This window comes from Fukomys damarensis, unplaced genomic scaffold (genome assembly GCF_012274545.1).
Source record: "Fukomys damarensis isolate Sample0158 unplaced genomic scaffold, DMR_v1.0_HiC HiC_scaffold_4, whole genome shotgun sequence".
NCBI lineage: Eukaryota > Metazoa > Chordata > Mammalia > Rodentia > Bathyergidae > Fukomys > Fukomys damarensis.
The window spans coordinates 462641-484587 of record NW_022900916.1 but is presented as its reverse complement, the minus strand read 5'-3'; the positions used below and the strand labels follow the sequence as shown (position 1 = coordinate 484587).

Sequence of the window (21947 nt, the reverse complement as noted above, 5' to 3'; positions counted from 1 at the left end):
TCTCAGATGTATAATCTTGTGTTTAAACACTAAACCTGGTTTTCATAGAAGATTTTGCCCCAACCTGTTCTTTCCATGCCAAATCCTAAATTTATTATAGAAATAATTTTCAAAAACTAGTTCCAGTGATAAGGCACACTTGGCACTGTGACCATTCACTCCAGAAAACAATTAAAATAATAAAATTGATTTTTACGTGCATAGGTGCATTAACAATAAAGTTTAGCCAAAAGCCAAGTGAAAATAGAAACCCAGACAGGAGACTGAGTTCAAGCCTGACTCTCCCCCTGGGGTCATGTTCCTGCAAAGGTGAATGCAGTTTTCTGTGTCTGCAGGTAACAGCAGATAAATCCCGGGAGGAACTTGACCAAGATGAAGAATCTAATAGGAAATGCCTCAATAAATCTAGAAGCCCAAAGGTCTAACCTGCAAGGTGCATATAAATGAGATATAAATCCAGGGGACAGCAGAGGAAATTGCCTATTACAGAATACGGCACTGAGCAGAAGGAAACATAAAATTGTCCCTTGAAATCCACATCTCCCAGCTGGCCCTCATCTGACCCTTGCAGCCTAATCTCAGGCTCCCCAGGATTTCTGGAAAGACTCAGACAAAGACACACGAAGCATTTGTGTGCTAGCAGAACCCCACTCCCCAGCACTGCCGTGGCCCCACACCCGACAGGAGCGGTGTTAATAGGTACTCACCAGGTGCAAGGTGTCACAATGTCTCAAAGACAATTCCCTAAAACATAAACTTACAGGGAAATCTAGTGAAATGTTCAAGGAAACAAGTTACCTCAGCACAGATAGCAAAGTTACATATACAGGACTTCAGATAGCAGAACTATAAAACAAAAATTAAATATATTAAAAATCAAAAGGTTCCTGAAAATAAAAAGGGACAATTAAAGAATATAAAAAGACAAAGTTAATATTTAAAAAAGGAAGGAAGAATAGAGGGCAAGAAAAAGACAGGAGGTGGGAGAAAGGAAGGACAATAGAACCTTTAGAAATTAAAAATTGAATAGTAATTGAAATGTAATAACTAAATAGGTTGTCCTTTATCATTTCCTTTCCCTTTTTCTTCATCCAGGGCAAAGATTTGGCAATGATTTTTTTTTTTTTCTTGTATCGGGGATTGAACTCAGGTCCTTGCACTTGCAAGGCAGGCTACCAAACCGCTGAGCTAAATCCCCAGCCCTGGCAATTATTTTTTAAATTAGCAAACTTCCTTTACCTAATAAGGAGCATCTACCCTCAACAAACTAACACTGGTGAAAATGTTCCCACTGGAAGGATGAAGACCAGGATGCCCATTTTTTTTTACATGTGTACTGAAGCCTTTAGTCAGTTCCAAAAAGTAACAAAGCAAAATGAACAGCAAAAATAGGGAAGAAATTTAACCATCGTTATTTAAAAATATGACTCATTTAAGAAATCCAGCAAAATCTATTATTTCTAGAATTAAAATAATTTATCTTTGCAGAGTACAAAAGTGATATGTAAAAATCTATTACTTATGTACATTTCCATGGAAAATAAAAATTTTAAAACTAAAATAATTCATGATTAATAAATAAATTTAGCATGCCCCGTAGCATTCCCCACATCTTCAGCGCCAGAGGGTCTTCTCGGCCGGGCCCTCCCCTGCTGGCACTACTGCCGCCATCTTCAGCGCCAGAAAGGTAGCCACGTGGGCGCCCCCGAACCCCACCCCCCAGCCTTCCCCCTCGTGCTTTTAGACCTCCTGATTGTGCCAGTCTTTGGACCTACTCTGTAGAGGTAGAGGTGGTTATAGAGAGTATTTCCTGGCACTTTCAACTTTGAAGGTCTTTAAAGAAGTGGTGGGGGAAACTTATAGTAGAACTGAGTGGAGTTCAATCCTTCAGGAGGTCAGGGAACTCAGTCTGGGCCTTGCAGCCTGAGCTCAGTTTGCTTTGTGGGGTTCTGCCACCAGCCTGCTGAGATCAGGGGACTCGGCTCTGCAAATGACAGCACATATTGTTTATTATGACAGCAGTGATATAGTCTGAAAGAGGCCCTTCAAACTCATTTTTGTTTCTTTTTTCATCCTACTCTGCAAATTCTTTTCTGTTTTCTTTCTGTAACTCAGTCTCTTACTCCACTATAGTATCCCTCATCTCCCTTTTTGTTTCTGCTCTTGCCTTAATTCAGTTTTCTTCTTTTATTATTTTTTTCTCTTTTCTTTATGTTCTTTTCTTATGTTATTCTAACTCACTCAAGGGTTATTATATTTCTATTTTGTTTGTTCTTTTTGAATTTAACAATTTCCTGATGATTGTCTGGTCATTCTACATCTTTTGGCTTCATATGAAACCTTCTTTAATTCTTATACTTATCTACTCCTCTTGTCTTAACTCTGTCTTAAGCCCCCATTCTAAATGGTAAATATCCTTATTGAAAAGTTTATTTACTGTAAGCATATTTTGGATTGCATCTTGATTTTAATTAAATTCACATGGTTTGAAGGTGATAGATTGATGACTACCATAAATGGTCACTTTGCAAATTGTGCTTCATTATACTGTGGTGCTGATTGTATCAATTAGGATAAAGGATTGTGATTGATTCAATGAGCTGTTTTCTTCAGTATGATGAAAATGAGAATGTCTATGAGTCATTAGAGACCCATGGGCTGCAGCCCAACTATATCAGGAAGATTTAAGTAATAATCTAAAAGTTAAACTAAGGATAACCCAACAACAGTAGTAAAAATGAGAAAATGCTTAAACAAGATAAAGGGACAGACTTCCAGTTCACTAATGGCAAAGAGTGGGGCAGATGAGGATGAAAAGTCTGATAGTGAATCATCAGGACACCCTGAACTCAAGGCACAGGAAGTAACAAAACTGATCAGTCAGGCTCTAGAGAAATTTAAAACAGAAGTAATTTCTCAGATAATCATAGAGATGACGAGCAAAATGAAAGTTATAATTTGTGACTCTAGAACAGAAAATGAGAGGAAAATAGATGAGCTCAGGACCATGATAGAAGCCATGAATGCCCAGCATAAGAAAGAATTGGAAACAATAAATGCCCAATACAAGAAAGAAATGAAATCCATAGGACAGATTCAAACAGATATCCAGGAGATTAAAAGTTCCATTGAGAGTGTTCACAAAAGAATAAAAGAGTCTGAAGATAGAATCTCAGATATAGAAGATAAAATTGCAGTCAGTGACTGTGAAAAGAGAGGTCTCTTAAAAACAGTAGCGGATCATGAGAAATTGATACAACAACTCTTAGACGATACTAAGAAGAATAACATAAGATTGATAGGAATTCAGGAAGTAGTAGGAGAAAATGTAAATCACTTTAAAAAGCTGTTCATAGAATTAATTGTAGAAAACTTCCCAAACAGAGGGGAAGAATTTGATACACAGATAAGTGAGGCATATAGGACTCCAACTAGCTGTGATTAAAAAAAAAATCTACACCTAGACATACAATAATCAAGATCCCAGAAACCCAACAGAAGAACAAAATACTATAAGCAGTAAGAGACAAGAAACAAATTACATGCAAAGGAAAGCCTATCAGAATCACAGCAGACTTTTAAATACAAACCCTTAGATTAAGGAGAGTCTGGAATGAGATATTTCAAGTACTAAAAGAAAACAACCTCCAACCTAGACTGATGTATCCTGCAAAACTTTCTTCTAAAATGGATGGAGAAATATGAAATTTCCGTGATAAAGAACACTTGAGAAATTTTATGAATACCAAACCAGCACTACAACAAATTCTAAACAATAGCCTAGAAAAAGACAATGAAGGTAACCACACAATGAGACCCAACAGAGCAAATCAAATAGGCAAGCCAAGAAATTAAAAGGAGGAGAAAAAAAAACATGATAATAATAAGTTAGTACCTATCAATTATAACCATCAATATTAATGGCCTCAATTCACCAATCAAGAGAAACAGACCAGCAGAATGGATTAAGAAGCAAGATCCAATAATATGTTGTATACAAGACATGTTTAGTGTAAAAAGAAGCCCAGAGACTGAAAGTGAAAGGACAGAAAACTTCTTCATGTAACAGGAGCCCCTCTCCCCCCCAAAAAAGCAGGGGTAGCAATCTTATTCACAAAGTAAGTTTCAAACTTAAACTGATTGAAAGAGACAAAGAAGTTCACTACATCCTTGTGAAGGGAACAATTCAAGAGGAAAAGATAACAAATTATTTATTTTTAATTCATTGAGTATGTCAGAAAGTACATATTTTTTTCCTCTTTTCTTCTTTTTTTCTTTTTTCTTTTTTCCTCTGATGCTGGGGATTACTTTCAGCCATTTTTCTGGCTAGGCAGGTGCAGCACTACTGAGCTAAATCTCAGGTTTTATATTTCATATTTTTAAAATTTATCACCACATTAATCCTTGTCTCTATATGTTGGTCTACCAAATTGATGAGTTAATTTGGTTCTCACTTTGTTTGCTTTTTTATTTGAGGATTTATGAAATCTGTATGTATGAGTAGAATGAAAAGTATTAAGGTCCATCTGTCATTTTCCTCTTTCATCTCTGCTTTCTACAAACTTCCTTTTCTGTCACTACAGCTTGTTTGGTTGGAAATTTAAGACAAATGTTGTTATGTTATCAATATATCTTTGTACCTATTTTCTACTGATGATGAACATTAATTTTTAAGTAAATTTTATTATAACTATACTTAATCATTAATATCATTTAGTATGTGGTACATATTAAATTCTCCAACTCCCTCAAAGATGATATTTGTTTTTTCTTAAAGTATACAAATCAGCATTCCACACATCACTGCACTGTTTTATTATACCTAAGTATATACTGTATTGTAGAAAATATGCATTGTGTATATGTGTGGGGGTATGTTTTTACATATATGTGTGCACTATTAAATGAGAAGCATGGGCATGAATATGGCAGGATTGTGTACATTTGGCATATTGATAGTTTCTCTGGCAACCTTATGATTTCTTTAAATTACATGCTTGGTTTAATTCATAGTCATTCGTTTGGGAAGAATATTACATATCTATTGGTGTTAAATTCTATCATTATGCTTATAAAAATATAATAAAAATAAGTATGGGATATAATAAAATAGAAACAGAAAAATATGATCTTAAAAATGTGAATTTTTTAGTTGCATTTGGATTTCAAATATAAGTATATTTTTTTCTATGGGAAGTTTTTTTAGAAAATGTAAGTGGTACAATCAACAAGTATATGATATTTATCAATTAATAAAACCAAGGAGTTTATAAATCATAAAATTTTGAGAACAGTTTCTCAACTATAATATGTAACTTTGCTTTATTTATAATTGCATTATTTCAAAAATATAAGAAAATGAGAAAGAACATAATGTTTGAAGATCATATCAAACTCATGTATTTTGATTAATGTTACATAAATTCTTGTTTATTTCATATCCTTTTTTTGCTGTCATATATATGTATATTTGAAATTTTTATTTAGTATCTTAATTTCTTGTTATCATGTATGTTTGCAATCTTTAATAAAAAAGAAATAAATTTAACAAAAATATAAACCTAAATAAAGTGGCAAATAATGTTCATGAACTAATGAACTAAAGAATTACATCACAAATTATCATCAAATTTACTGTCCAGAATATAGGTTTTAAAATTTTTTGAAGCTTGTCTAAACCATAAAAAGACAACCCAGAGGAAAGTAGGCAAAAGTCCCAGAAAATGGTAAAAATGGAACCATGAATGACTCAAAATCAGAAGCATTCAGAGGTACACAAATTAGAGCTACACTGAGCTATCGGGTTGGTAGGACTTAAAAAGTGACAATTATGAAGTGTACCATGGGGTTGTAGAGCAAATGAACACTGTCCATGGCTGCTGGGGAATGTAAACTAGAAAGACAGTATAATAAATGACACACTCACACTATGACAACCCAGCAGCCGCCATCCTAAAAAATGTGCTTTCCCTACAGAAATATTTGCACGTGGTCAGCACAATATTCCTTAAAGAATATTTGTGCTAGCATTGTTGGTGATTTTTTAAAAACCTGGAAACAACCCAAATGTCTGTCAGAAATGCAAAGGATGATGAATGTGACTGTACTGTATACCTAAAATGTACCAATAAACTCAATGAGAGAAAAAAAAGAAATGCAAACAAAAAGCAAACTGTAGAAGATACAGTGGAATTTCCCATAGAAAAGTCAAAGTCAAAGAATTACAACTACATAAAACAACACTGAAGCCCAAGAACACAGCACTGCACAACAAAAAACTACAGAAATTCACATCATATATGTTCGTATGGACACAGATGTGTGTGCTAGCTACACAGACTGGTTTTCATTGGTTGATACCAGTGGTTCTTCACACTTTCAAAGCAAGCAATACGCTTAGCTAGAAATCTGAAGATAATTTTCCTACATTGCAACTTTGCTGAGAGGCAGCCAAAGAGCATCCATCACTCCCTTCTCAGAAATGGGTAAGGTATAAGTTAGAAAGGAAGGGGAAGGGAATGAAGCATGAAGAGTACAATGAGAAAGAGTACATGACTTTTCTGTGATGCCAAAATCAATGCATTTGAACCTTTCAGCATTTCACGTTTCGTTTAGCGTTTTTCAGGATTCAAGTAAGCAACCTTTATGAAATGCCCAAAACATCAGCCACAGAATGCATTAATTGGTCACAGGAACACCGGTATCACCATGCAGAGCACTGGGCCATTTCTCAGCCTGGTGACACATGTCCCAATCCCATGATTATTTAGCCCTGTGTCCCTCAGCAAGTCATGTGAATTCCCTGGGCTTTGCCCCTCAATTCTGAGACTGCCTCAGAGCACCCTCCTAGGAATTAAAATAGTGAAATCTACCTTCCCTCAGAATTTCCTATGCAGGCCCAACATGTAATAGGAGCTCAAGAAATACCAGCCCACTATCCCCATTGTTCTACTGGATCATGTGGATGGTTTCAAAGTATGAATAGACAGCAAAATTAGATCCCCCAAAAGCAAGCAGACACTCAGTCTGTTCTCATTCCATAAGTCTGCTGTAATAAAAAGGAGGTCCTGATGGGTCATGATGATTCTAATGTAACAGCCAGCCCGATTCCATCTTGCACTTCAATGCCAGTTTGTACCTGAGCTTGGAAAAAGCACCCAAACCGCACATCCTGCTTGGCAGTAAACTCGCTGCAGATGCAGGATGCTCTGTGACTCACCTAGTGCGAGTGAAACTTCCTTGTGCCCCCCACTAATTGGAATGGCTCTACCTCTGTAAGATCCCGCTTGCTCTCTCCCAAGCCTCCCCAACTGAAAGAATAGGAGAAATCAAACAGCTTCCCAGTGCCGAGGGAACCTTCTGGGTGCTAGTCCCCCTCAGGCGCTGGCTTTAATAAACAGACTCAAATCTGGCACAGAGTGTGGCACATCTCCATTGTTCTAACTCACTCATCCACACTAACCTGTTCTTTTCTCTATGAATGTCACTACACATTCAATAATTGTGCCACTTTATTTTCTCTCCTCACTTTGTATAACAGTCTGCTGTTAATGCAGTGACAATAATCACGCCCTGTCATCTGTCTCTATACAGAGACATCATTTATACATTATTCCTAGGGAGGAAATGTGTCCCTAATTCCTAAACAACTGACTCAAAATGGAGTATCAGACTTAACTTATTACCAAATGACTGACAAGCAGAATGAACCCAAAGGACTTCTTGAATTAACCCATTTGCAGACCCTCACATGGGAGTGTTGGCCGTGCCTTGGCTTCCCTCTCTGCTAGTGCCCACACATGATGACATACAAATGATCATCTGTGAGCACCGCTGGCTGAAAGTTCCCCCAAAGAATATGACAGTCACTCTAGGTGCCCTCATGGTGTAACTGGTTTGGCCAAGGAAATATGGGTGGTGTTGTTTCCCTCCCTGGCCTGATGGCTGAAACATCCCACATGATTTTGGACATCTTGTTTGTCAACTAGCCAAGAGGAAGCCACCCAGGGAAGGAATCTTGAGTCCAACAGGAAACCAGAAAGATATGAAAGAAGGAAGGATTCTGGGTTCCTGATTCAGCTGTGCAGAGAGAACCCCTATGAGAGTCGCTGATCTGCTGTGGTCTATGCCCTTGTCTGGGTCTGTACTTACTGCTAGTACAGGTTGCCTGATCCTGGGAAATTCATAAAGAACACAAATGTATTGGCTTACAGTTCTAAAGGTTAGGAAGTCCAAGGGCACAGCCTCAGCCACTGCTACAGGCCTTTATACCATAAGCCTCATCCCATGGCAGAAGGTGGGTGAGCAGGAAAGCACACGAGGGCAAACCGACGTCAAAGAGAGCTGCACCAAGGTGATCATGAGGACCAAGGACCACTCACCCTTGAGTGTACCTTGCAACACTGTGCACAAGGATGAGCTTCCAGCACATGGGTTTTTGGGGCCACACTCAGATTATAGGAATGAAACTGTCTTGAATTAAGCCACTGAAACTTGGAAGCAATTTCTCACAGCTAATGCTAATTACTAGTACCATGACTCACTTTGCTACCTGATAATTTATGTGTCAGAAAGATGCATAGGATAAAGCAACAAAATCTTCCTAAAAGTAATTTTGATAATTTCGGTAAATGCAATCTTGAAAGAGTGGAATTATTCACATTTTCTACTCAAACTGCCTAAGAGTTAGTGTAACACTTTCTCAGCTTCCTCTGTTTTATACAAACACTTGCAACTTAATTTACTTGTGACCAAAACAAATCTACTTCCAACAAAATGAACTTTATACCAAGAAGCCTAAACTTCTTTGGGAAAGACACCTAAAGTATCCCTGAGGACATTTTCTCAAGTGTTCTGGCTCTGACCTGCCAGCACGCCTTGGGGAGTCACTGTTTCCATCAAGACCATCACTCTTTGTCACAGCTTCTGCAGTGTCATCCTCCTCAATGTCAAACAGCAGGAGACAGAGTGTAACGTGCCCAGACACCCTGAGGGATGTATCTGAGGGATACCAAGCCAATTTATCTTGTCCTTAGCATTCCTAGATGCTAGTATCCCAAAGCTCTCCTAACATCCTGTCCTAGCTTCTCACATAATATAAAACTGATTCCATTCTACCCTGATGGCTAAGCTGTGAGCCTAGCACTGTGGGTGAGGCCGTGACATCGTGGCCGTTCTCTGTGCACTGTTTGTGTTCCTTCACATCTCATGAAAGGCGCCCCCTGATGGACCTTATTCTGCACTCTTTTTAAACATGACAGCCTAGAAAACAGTCTGGGCACACAGAGACATAGCCCTCTGGAGCTCAGAGAAAGTCCCCTCCTTGGTGTACAGTAAAATAAAATGAGTGCTCCTTCTGGTTCCAGCACTGTGGGAGCTCCGGGTTTCCGAAACTCAAGGTCTTTGACTGTCACAGAAACCTCCTTGTGCACAGCTCATCCTGGCCACCAGCACAATTCCTTGCACCTCATTCTGTCCAGTGCAGCACAAGCAACACAGCCCTCCTTCTCCCTCAGGAGCCCACACCTTCTGCTCACACCTCAGAAGCTCCAGTGAACTCACTTTAGCCCGGACTCCAGGAGAACCTCACCCTGCCTCCATGCTGCCGGGGTGATGCGGAAGACTCACTCCAGAATGAGGACAGGGAGAGCCACACCTGGCTGTGCCCACAGACTGGGACTCAGAAATGACCTGGAAACAGGTGTGAGACTAAATGACTCTGCCTAGTTTTTCCCTCTGGGGCGAAATGCCTGGTCAAGGGTGCAGAGCAGAGCCCGGCAGAGATCTCCAGGTGGCGAGGGAACTCGAGGGTGTTAGTCGGGGTTCAGGAGTGGCTGCTGGCTGCTTCTCAAGTGGGGCAGATTCTGCTGTGTCCTCAGAACCAAGGCAGCATTACCCAGCTCCTGTGTGTTGTACCTGGCAGGTGACAGCCACATGTCTCAGGGACCCGCTCTCAGCTACAGAGGGTCACACAGCCTAACAAGAGGTAGGCAGAGGGAGCAAATCCTCACCCAGGACCGGTCCAGCAGAGTGATAGACACCAGCACCCGCATCCTAACTCAGGGCAACATGGGGGCTTATTCCAGCCACAGGGCTTCTCCATGGCTGGGTTGGGGCCTATTCACTGGAACTCGTTCAGTCCCGCTTTCCTGATTCTACACAGACTCAGAAGACCTCTTCAGCAGCGTGCCCCAGCCCCCACCTCCACCTCTCCTGTGACCCCTGCCACTCCAGGTATGTGCCCTCCAGGAGATCCTGGGCAGCTCAGGGCACTGCATGCCAAGGGCGAGGTCCAGAGGCAGCAGCTGTCCTTGTGGTCTGCAAAGGGATGCAGAGGATGAGGGTATTCCCACATGCTCCCGAACACTCCCATGTGTCCCCGCATGATCCTACACGTTCCCACACACTTCTGCACATTCCCACATGCTCCCACATGCCTTTATGAAGTGGCCTGAGGTGCTAGCTGCAGCCTGGAATCAGATCAGGAGACCCATATGGAGACTTCACCGCATGTGCAGGTGAGCAGCCGGGCCACGTGCCTTGCTGTAAGGGGTGGTCCAGGAGGAAGCCAGGACAACCACTGTCCCACAGGGCCAGCTGAACCCAGACAGCCCTGCATGCCCTGTGCTCAAGGTCACCTACGCCTTACCCCCAAATACACCAGATGCCATTCTAGAAAGTGTCAGAGGAAGGGGAGTTTAATCTAAGAATCTGAATCTTTGAAGGGATTGTTTAAACCAGAAGATGCTACATACTGCTGGGTTTAGTTTCTTTCATTCCTTCCTCCCCCACAGCCCTAAGAGATGTAGGAAATTTTAGGCCTCCATTTTCTTGGCATACAATATTGGAAAATTCACAACCACTGGTAAGTGGAAGTCCATAGCAATTTCATAAAGAAAAATATAGCTGCTGGGTCTTAATAACTGTATATGACACACATGTGACACACAGATATGAATGCTAGCCCTACACTGGGAGGTTGAAAGTTCTCTGGTTCAATGGCATGAACCCTAAACAATCTGATTGCCAATTCCACATGGATGGCAGCTAACTTCACTCATCAAAAAACCTCCAAAGGACTAGCAGAAGCATAATGAATAATCCTGGGTGTAATTATTATTCCTCCATTACTGGTCATTTTGGAATTCATGGCTCCACTCAGGACCTTTAAGTATTTTGATCACAGGTGGCCATTTCTTTAGTCTAAGACTGGGAGTAGGAGAGCAGAGTTCTGGAAAAATAGAAACAGGTGTTGGAGAGAAAGAATTGACAGGCCAAATAAATTTCTGCTTCTCAAGTTTGCCTTGAGGCTACCCTGAAAAAGTGTGCAAAAATAGTTTTAATCCTAAAAAATATTTTGTGGCTTTGTGGGGGGTACCGGGGATTGAACTCAGGTCCTTGCGCTTGCAAGGCAGGCCACTGAACTGCTGAGCTAAATCCCCGGCCCACCTAAAAGATATTTTATCACATCATTTAAAGTAATAAACTTGTGTGGCGAGGAAATAGCAAGAGGAAGACAGAATTTCCTCGATGAGTCTGTCCCACTTCAGATATGTCCCACTTTTTTAAGGTATTTGTTCTAATCCTTGTGGTGTGCCAGTGTTAACTTCTGTGCCAAAAAGAGCTCTGAAGGCACGATGAAGTTACAGACCCTGACAGTTAGCCTGTCCTGGCTCACTGGGGTGGCCCAGGGTCACCATCAGAGCTCTGGTTCCTGAAAGAAGAAGGTGGAAGCATCACAGTCAGAATGATGGGGTGAGGGAGACCCGACAGGATGGTGCTGGCTTTGGAAGCGGAAAGGGGTTGCAGGAAAACTGCCAGATAGCAGATGCTCCTTCAGGGCCGCCAGAAGGGATGCAGCCCACCACCACCTTGCCGTACCTTCTCGAACAGGAAACTAATACAGCAGCCACATGTTTTACAGTGTGTATGTGATCTTGAGGGAAGAAGCAAGGCTTAAATAAGAATCAAACCATTACTCAATGGATGTGTTTGCTTACTCACTGAAAAGAGACCTTGGAAATAGGTCTGAAGGCCAGCAGAGTTTGAGTTTCTGCCCCGTGGAGCAGCATTCCACCAAGACATGCCCAGTCCTGGGACAGACAAGCCCATCTGGAGGCCACAGTGGAGCCCAGGAGCAGGAGGAAGACAGAACACGAGAAAGGCACTAAAAGGGCAAATGAGTCTAAGAGGTCTGTTGTGAGGTCCCCAGAGAGATTTTTAAATACGAGTAGTGAAAATGGATCAAAGTAGTAAATATTCAGGCTTCTGGAATAATGACAAAAAATCAATCATCTCAGAACAACTCTATCTCCAGGATGACTTCAGTACTTCAGGAAATAGTGTCCTATATACATTTCTTGATTTTCAGAAAATATATACAATCTTACATTTCGCATAAAAAGGGGGAAGATGTCATCAAATTGTGTATTGACCAAACAGCCGATAAACAGTACACTTGAGGCTTATCTAGAAACAATCAGAAAAAAGAATGTATAAATTTTTTAAATCTTAGCATTTTGATTAAAATCAATGCCGGTAAAATAGGCAATGGATCTAGTTATATTCTTTCTTCTTTCTGCACTTTTACACCTTTTCCCTGTTTCAAATAGTGAATGTATGCTCCTTTTGATTATGATTTTGGTAGCACAGGTTTCCCGCTGGTCAGTGGACTTTCTCACCCTGAAGCGAAGTCCCTGAGGGCAGCATGATAAAGGAGAGAGGTTCCGCCTTCGCCGCAGGCTCTGTCCATGGTCCTTGTCTACGCTCGGGCCGCTGGTGAGCAGGGCATTATGAGAGGGGCAGAGCAGCCAGATCCCTGCTAATGGGACAGGGTGGGCACGTGCCCAGTGCCTCCTCTCCTTCCTATAAGCCCCCTTCTAAAACGTCCCCCACCACCCCATCAGCCTGTCAGGCTCGGGATCCAACTACAACCAACACACCGCTGAAGGCAGATCCTGCTTAACACAATCACCTCTAGCTCTAAACCGCTGCCCTGGAGACCGTGGCTTCCTCACAAGCTTGGAGTCATCAGAGCCGGCCCTGACCCCCTCCCGGTGGAAGTCGAAGTGTGCCGCACGGTGTTGTTGACTGTGGGTCCGGGCCTGCTCAGCACATCTCCAGACCTCACTTGCCTTGCTCCAGTGAAACTGCCCGCATCAAATAGCAGCTCCCGCAGCTCCCAGCCCCAAGCAGCCTCCGTTCTCCTCCAGTGCCACAGACAGCTCACCCATGCGGAATTGTGCAGCGCCTGTCCTTCTGTGTGCAGCTTCTTTCTCTTCACATGTGCCCCTAGGTTCATCCAGGCCTTCACATATTGCAGAACTTTCTTCTTTTTCAGGCTGAATAATATTCCATTATATACCTTGTGGGTTACCACTTCTGATTATACTCAAAGCCCAGGCATCTGAGGGTGTCTGAGGACACTTAAGGACAGGATTCCACTCTCAAAGGAAAAGAGCAACCTAAGAATGACCTAAGATACCTAACCACGCATGTGCAACATGGACAAGGTCCGGAGCAGGTGTTCAGTCTCTCCATTTCTCAGTGAGCAGATAGGACACTATAACGCCTGTGAACTAAAGAACACCGTGGCCTTTTCGTAGCTGTTCGCTATGTAGCCATGTTGCTGAAGGGGTGAAGACGGAGCTTGGGAGCTCTGAAGCTGCAGCTCCAGCTCTGCTCTGCCCTGATGCTGACGACTGACACTCCACATCTTATTCTTATGGGGGAATTAATTAATTCACCCACAGAGGACTCTGCGGAATCCTCAGACCCCTCTCCAGGTGCCTTCTGGGGAGGCTTGGCCTTGCCCTCACAGGCCTACACCACCGTTTCTCTATCTGTCTGTATCAGTTACTCCCCCCTCACTCGGACAAAACACCCAACACCCACAGCTTAAAGGAAGAGAGGTTGATTTTGGCTCCGAATCCAGTTCTTGGTTGGCTGGCTCCAGGACAGAAATAGCGTGGCAGAAGGGCCTGGAGGAGGAGAGGTGCTCATCTCGTGGCATCCAGGAAGCAGAGAGAGAAGGGAGAAGCCAGGGATAGGAGCACACTCTTCCAGGTCAGGCCCAAGAACCCACTTTCAACCAGGCCCCGCCTCCTTCAGCCATGGCGAGTGGGTGAGTCAACTGATGAGCAGAGCACCCAGGATCTAACCACCTTCTAAATCCTGCCTCTGCACACAGAAGACCTTGAGGCACGATCTAAACTGGGGCACAACTAGATCTAAGCCACAGTGCCACTCACCTGCCAACAGGCACTGAGGGTGTTTCTTCACCCTGCTTATTGCGTATAATGCTGCAATTAACATGGGGCTATGTTAATATCCAAATATGGAACTTCTGGATCATACGGTAGTTCTGTTTTTAATTTCTGGGAGAATTTACCTGTGTTCATGTTCCCACAGCAAAAAGAAAAGCCTGGTCATCCCACACAATCCCACACAGTACATTAAAAGATTCCACACCTGACCTAATGCTTGGGACTCACCTGGGCAGATGTCCATGTCATCCTCACTAACATCCTATTTCCAGAAAAAACATGGAGGGAGACAGCACCGGCGACAGATGAGACACAAGGCTGCCCTTGTCGCTGCTGTCCTTCCACTTACCAGCTGTCCCCAGTGACACAGGCACTCACCTCCCAGGAGTCAGGTAAGCCTCTCAGTCTCCTCCAGAAGACCTTGACTTTGTAATCCTGACACTTGGTCTTGATCCTCCCAGACCTGGGCCACTGGCCCCTCGGCCTAGCCCTGCTGGAGGCCCTGGGCTCCTGCTGGTAACCACTGTTCTTTTCCCTTTGCCTGGGGACCCCACCAGCTCCTCTGGACAATTCCAATTTGGCCCTCCAAGTGCCCAAAGACCTGCCTTTTCTGGCTCCTTAAAAAGCTAAAAATCCAGAGCCAGAGTTCAGTGGTACAGCTGCCTGCCTTGCAAGGACAAGGTCAAGTTTGCTCCCTGGCTACCTCCCCCACCAAAAAATCCAAAAAAAACCCTAAAAACCCTCCATAATCTTATGCTTTTCCTATCTTCTAACTCTTTTTGGCATAATTCTTTACTGTTAAAATAAAAGAAATATTATCAGAGATCACTATTATGATTCACCTTGGTATGAACAATAAGTAAGACTACAAGGTCAAATATCAGATAAAAAGTGGCTCACAGGTTTCACATAGCCTAGACTGGGTGCTGGCTGAAAACTAAGCTTGACTTTTGTCTCAAGATTCCAAAAAAGACAAAACAGCCTTCCTGACCATAAACAGTACTGAGGGGCCATTAAAAAATCTCTTAACTGATTCCACAGCCTGCCTCTCAAGTGCAGGGTCTCGCGTTCAATCTCCGGTACCAAAAAAAAAAAAAAATCTTAACTGATTGGTAAATTTACTTTAAATTTGCATGGTTTAAGTTGATATTTTTGTCTGGTTGATGTGTCTAAAAATTTTCTTACCAATGGCATAGCTTGGAGCTGACACCTAAGCTACAAATACAGCACTGGCTTGCTTGTTGGTTGGTTCTGTGTGTACTGTACTAAGATAATTTGCCATTCAAGGGGTTGTCAGCTTAGCTGAAAAGTTACATGTTTGCTCTTCTTTCTACTTTGTGCTGGTACTAATATAATTAACTGGTCAAGGTTGCTTAAAAACATAACATCTATGAGATAATTCTTAGATAAAAATATACCAGAAATATTTAAAATCCAGGTGGCTACAAGGCTTATTACAAAAAGAAACTAGTCAGTAGAATTTAAAAATGTAAAAGTTAGAAATGTAATGATACATTTTTGGTATAAGAATGTCTTCAGAGGGGCGGGATTTAGCTCAGAGGTTCTACCACCTGCCTCATAAGCTCAAGGTCCCAAGTTCAATCTCCAGTACCAAAACTAAATAAAAATAAAATAAAATTTAAAAAAGAATGTCTTAAGTGGTAAGGTTTTGCCCTAACAAGATTTTTTTTTCTTTTCTTGGTACCAGAGATAGACCTCAGGACTTTGCACTTGCAAGGCAGGTGCCACTGAGCTTAACTCCCAGTCCCTAACAGTATTTTTTTAGAGGAAAGATTGTGACAAAACTAGGAGTTGCAGGTATGTAAAGTTTTACGAAAGGTGAGGCTTATAAAAAGAAATATGTTTAGCTGTTCTGTTTTTAGTCTTGTTGGTTTAGTTAAATCTAAGACCTGTTCCTTTTAAACCACTTTGTCGCTTAAAAGTGGGTGAAAGGGGCGATAACACTAAATCATCACTTACTTCCCCTCCTGTGTGAGACCAGAAAAGTCCAACAACCAGATAACAGTACAGTAAACATAACAATGATTAGCCAACAATGCTTCAAGACAAGAGGCTATATTTTTAAAAACCCATAAAAACTATCAAAATCAAAATGGAGTCACTAGTGTCAACCTACCAAAAGATAAATAGAGCCCAGAAGTTATACGGAAGGGCTCTTATGCTTAAGTGCCTGGTTATAACTTCCACAGATAGTATTTGGGCCTAGCTTGCAAACTCTTCTTAATAAGGTGACTATTACAGATTATTCTTAAGTAATTCTCTGTGGTTTGGGTTTGTGCAACTATCTTTTCCAGAATTCCACAGGCGTCAGTAATGGGCCTCAAGATTTGCAGTCACCAGATCTGTCACAATTAACAGCTCGGAGGCAGCATAAACACGCAGTGACTGCCAGGGACCACAGCTGTTGTCTCTCTATAGCATAGGATTGTCTTGGTATATTCTCTGTCCATGGGTCACACATGAGAAAGGAACAAATATGCATGAATATTAACAAGCAAAGTCACAGTGGCCTTCAGAATTGAAGTTCAGGCCAAGACAAACATGGATTTGGGCCTAAATAAGGTTTACACCAAATGAAAGCAATCTCAGACCACAAGTCAAGAGATACAGGTTATGGTTCTACTGTTTCAAGAAATTTAAATTTGAGAGAATTCTAGATGTTCCTGGATAAAGTAAGCAAAGCTTTCTGGTCTCCCTTATTCCTGCTGCCCACTACAGCAACTATGCTACGCTAGGTCTGGTAGGGAAGCACGTCTACTGTCTCACAGCCTGGGGACGCCACTGTCCCAGGGGTAGGGCAGTTACCAGATGGAAGGTCTTCTGGGCATCCTGACAGGTTCGTGGTTCCTCAACAAAGAACTGGACAAGATGCAAAAAGGGCAGGGAAATTGTCCATTTGTTCGAGGCAGAAAAGAAGCACCCTGCAGAGTGAGAGCGGCCAGTGTAAAGGCTCACAGCAGCCCCAAAGACCCTGGAAAGGGGGTCTTTTACTTCTGGTCCAGTCCAAGCCCCTCGCAGAGGACTGTCCTGGGCATGAGTGACAGCTCCTGCTGGGCCATTTCCCGTGTAAACTGCACATGTCCTTTCCCAGGATGCACTCTGGTACACTTGTACAGAGAGACACTGCCCGGTGGGTGAGCAGAGAGGGTCTGTCCACAGCCCAGGTTTACTTGCAGACACCTTGAGGTGTTTTGCACTTGCGCGTGAGTCGGGGATTTCCGAGAACCAATGAATGGGCTCCTTCTTCCACTGTGGTTATTAAGGTTGACAGATCAGGGTCCCCGGCAGGGCCAGGCCTCACAGACTGGTGGGGAGATCCACAGCCGGGATCCATAGGAAGGCATGCCCTGGCCTCCCTCCATCACCCCCACGCCAGAAAACAGCCCCAATCACCAGTCACATTCGTGGATGTCTGAGTCCTCCCACGCTCATTTCTCAGAGACTCTGTGGAGGTGATCGGGGCTCTTCTCCAGCATTATGGTGGAGGGTAATGCCAAGTGCTGTGTGACTAACCAAGTGCAGTGGTCTACCTCCTTAGACACTGTAACTTCTCCCTCAGTGTTCTGTCAGGAAGTTCTACCTCACTGAATGTGGACCACCGCCAAGTCCAAGTTTCAATCAACAAAGCAGACTTACAGCTTACTCACTGAGCAAGCTACTACATTAAATCCAGACTCTGTGAGTTAATATCAATAAATTCAGCCTAATTCATTATTCTCTTCCAACTACCTTCGTGTAACAGCCAGAAAATGTATTCCCATATAAATTCTCCACGTTTCTGCCAACATATACTGTAGCGAAGTTTTGCATTCTTTTGTATAAATCACACCCTCCTGAGTCATACCTTGCACCAAATCTGACTGAAGCTGTGGACACAGGTCCCTGAAATAGTCCCAGTGGACCTGCACAGGCCTCGGCACTCCCCATCAGCAAAGCCTGCAGCAAGGCCAGCTTCAGGGGACATCCAGTGACATGAAGCAACATCCATGATTAACAAGATGACAAATAATTAACAGGGTTACAAGAAAAGAATACCAATAGCATGTGTGGCATAGGCCCATTTTGTGAAAACACCTTTTCAAGAAGAATTGCCAAGTATCTGGGAAAATACCCAGAGCAATACTGACAGGGGCGCCTGAGGGTGAGATTACTGATAGCATTTTAGCCTCCTCCTTACACCTGCTAAACATTTTACATTGCAATATGTTCATTTTACAAAAAAAGACAACAAAGCCATTTTTCTCCTCAGGAGCTAGGGAAAGACCTAGCCCGACTTAATAGCTGAATATGTGTGATGAGAGAGAAGAATGTCAAAAACAGAACTCGTGTTTTGACCCAGAATTAATGGGAGAATATCATAATGAACATGGAAGGCAGCAAAGGAATTGCTTTAGAATTAAGAAATTATGCTTCATGTTAGTCCTGTGTATGAGACAACATGAAAGCCAAGCAGAAATACCTGCCAAGCACACTTCCCTCATTTTGGGGGCCACTAGCAAAGTGACGAATGTGGGAACCACATGGTGTCAGGGAGTGGAAATCCAGGTCCTAGCCTCAAATATTGTTTTGAGATAGGGCAAATTAGGGGGAAGGGCAAGTCAGGGTTCAACTAGGTGTAAAGTTTTAAGGGGTGCCAATCACCTCAATATTCACTTATACCATGATTTAGGAAATATAATTAATGCCAAAAATCCAATTGAACATCAAAAGTTTAAATAAAGCCAGGATCAGCATTGCTGATTTCTTATTACTGTTGCACCATGCTGCAGTGTGTTCAGCCTGAAACCATGGCTGAGCCTGCCCCTCCCAGGCTCTGGGGTTTGCTAATCCTTGTCATTCTGTGGTTTAAAAGTGGCTTCACTGCTATCCACATGGTGGTGTGTGTGTGTGCGTTTCCAGATTTCTCCTTTGCATAAGGACCTAAGAAGTAGGAGCCCTGTATTGGATTAGAGGATTAAAATATCATCAGGATGTTGCAGGAGTACAACCCTATCATAACAGCTGTGTGCTGCAAAACGACCTTTTGGTCAGCTATGACAACATATGAGATAAAGTGGAGCCATGCTGTGATCAAAAGTCTGTGAATGCTAATGCCAGAGACCATCCAACAGAAAGGCAGCTCATACAAACCTTATGCTGCATTCTCATCCGCTTTATCCACTGGATCTGGTACCATGCAACTTCAGGCTTTTCCCCAAAATCAAAATGACCATGAAAAGTAAACATTTTGCACCAATTCAAGACATCGAAGCAGCCATGATGACACAACTAAAGACATCCATGAAAGAGGACCCCAGAACTGCTTCAGAAAGTGGCAAGAACACTGGGATCAGTGTGCACAAACTGAGGGGAGTCCTTCGAAGAGGATCAATGGCAATGTGTCTTTTACTGCAGGACACTTTTAAAGTTTAAACATTCACTGTAATTTCCACACCTCTAGGTTTGTGTAAATAATTCCTATGATGTTTGCATGATGGAGCTGTCGAATGAGTCATTTTTCAAAACCGGGCCCATGGTTAAGGGACATGGGACTATGATCACATCTGCAGCCTCCTGTTTCCACAGTCACATTCTGAGTTGCTGGAGGCTGAGATGCCCATGACAGTGGGAGAGGCGCAGCTCCAATCAAATCCTTAACATTGTGTTTAGTAAATTTTCTGTTTGCTTTCATTTATTGCTCTTCCCTTCTCCCTTTCTCCTCCTTACTTCCTTTTTCCTCCATAGGCTAGAGAGTCAAACACACAGACTGTTTGATTCATACTGCACACCCTGGAATGCACAGCCCTGGGAGACAGTTATATCTTTCCCTGTTACTTTCCTGCCCATGCCCCCATCACAAAACAATCACGCTACCTTTGGCCTAGGCCACATAGGCCCCATGGCACTGTTTGCCTGCTTCTATTTCTGTTCATCTTCCACTACAAAGAGGGCACGGTGCTCCAGGTGGCCATTGGCTCCTGACAAGCTATGGTTCCACCTAGTCCCAGCTACCAAGAGTAGTCTTGGTCTCACCATCTTTTCTTCATCTCCCACCACTCCCTGGCTTCAGCTGGGGTGTTTGGTCTGCTCGGAAACTGGCCTACGTTCCCCAGCCACTGTGCACACAGTTTTCTTTTGCATCCAGGAGGCAGAGTTCTGGCCATAATCTCAGACGACACTAGGGCACTGTGGGAACTCATTGCAAGCTCAGTGACTGTGCAGTTTCTCTCTGGCTTGAACGAGTCCCCCATAGTTTGTGTGTTGGAAAATGAATCCCCAGCGCAAAAGTATTGGGGGTCCTTTAGGAAGCAGTTAGGTCCTGAGGGGTCCCTATTTAATGAAGCAATGTTGTTACTGAAGGATGGACTGTAATGGTAGACTGAGTTTAGGACAAAAGAGTGAGTTCAGTCCTTTCCTGTTCTCTTTGGCACTGTGACATTACCTGTTGTGCTATGATGAGGCAAGAATGGCCTTATCAAATGCCCTGAGCTGTGTTCCTTCAGACTCTACATAACACTGGAGTTTGTTTTCACTTCTACTGTCAAGACCTTTGCACAGTGGGCTGCTCAGAAAGAGTTTCGAAGGACAGTCTACAAACAGGCAACACTCACAGATATTTTCATCCTGACATGACTTAGTGCTTTAATGAAGCCACTCAATGATGTGCAGCGGAGAGCAGAACTTGTGGCTCCACAACTCATTACTAATCCATAAGTGAATAACTGGAGTGCTAACTAATGAAGCCCTAAGGCTGCAGAGAAGGAAAAAAGAACAAGAGAAAAACTGCAAAGCCTGAGAAAGCATGGACCATGCTGTGGTACCATTCATTATGGAGGGCTCTTGCAGAGACAAAAGCAACAAACAAATTAAGAAAGAATAACAAATGTTTTCTTATTGTTTGCCATCTTTTCATGCCAACACAGATTAGACACGGCAGCCCTCAGAAAAACAGTCTACGTATTAAGCGGCATCCCAGGCTTTCTCTGTTACCTGTACCACTTAGAATTGTATTAAGATTTGTCATCCTTGAAATCTCTGGAATTCAACACAAAGCTGACCAGAATCTTACCACTAGAACCTTTGGACTTGCATGATTCAGTCTGCTGACAGCAAGGCTATCCAGGCCCAGCTCAAAGGCAAACAATCCTAAGAAGCCATGTGTGGATGAAGACCCTGCCCACACTTCCTTCTCTCCTTGAAGTCCAGTCCTGCCCTCAGCACCATCACACTGGTTTACAGTAAGCACGGGGATAGGAGAAGATGAGCAGACAACTGCAGAACTGTGAAAGCGGGGTTTTCCTTGCAGCTCTGAGGAGGGTGGGAAGAAGCTTGGACAGAGCTGTCTCCTTTTTGAGGTGTCTGGGGCTCACAGAGTCTCAGCCAGCTGCCCTGGGGCTACCCCAGCTAGATCACAACACTCCTGATGCCACAGAACTGGAATGTTACTTAGATCTAGGGCTCCTTCCAAAGACCTGGGTAAAACATCTTTTAAAGTAATGAAATATCAAAATTACATAAAAGCAGTACACAAAGACAAAAGGAAGAGGAACACTGATCAAGCTGTATTCAAAACAGTCCCTACTGTCAGACTTCTGTTGCTTAAATTGAGTTCGGCCTCGCCTACATAAAAAAAAAAAAAAAAAAAAAAAAAAAAAAAAAAAAAAAAATTTTTAAAAACTAAAA

The 21947-nt window shown here is 42.7% G+C and overlaps 1 long non-coding RNA gene across 1 annotated transcript in view; it reads right to left on the bottom strand.

Annotated features, from left to right (window-relative positions):
* LOC104870795 overlaps window positions 1-21947 on the bottom strand; it is a 29859-nt gene that overhangs the window by 7377 nt on the left and 535 nt on the right. The window lies entirely within an intron of this gene.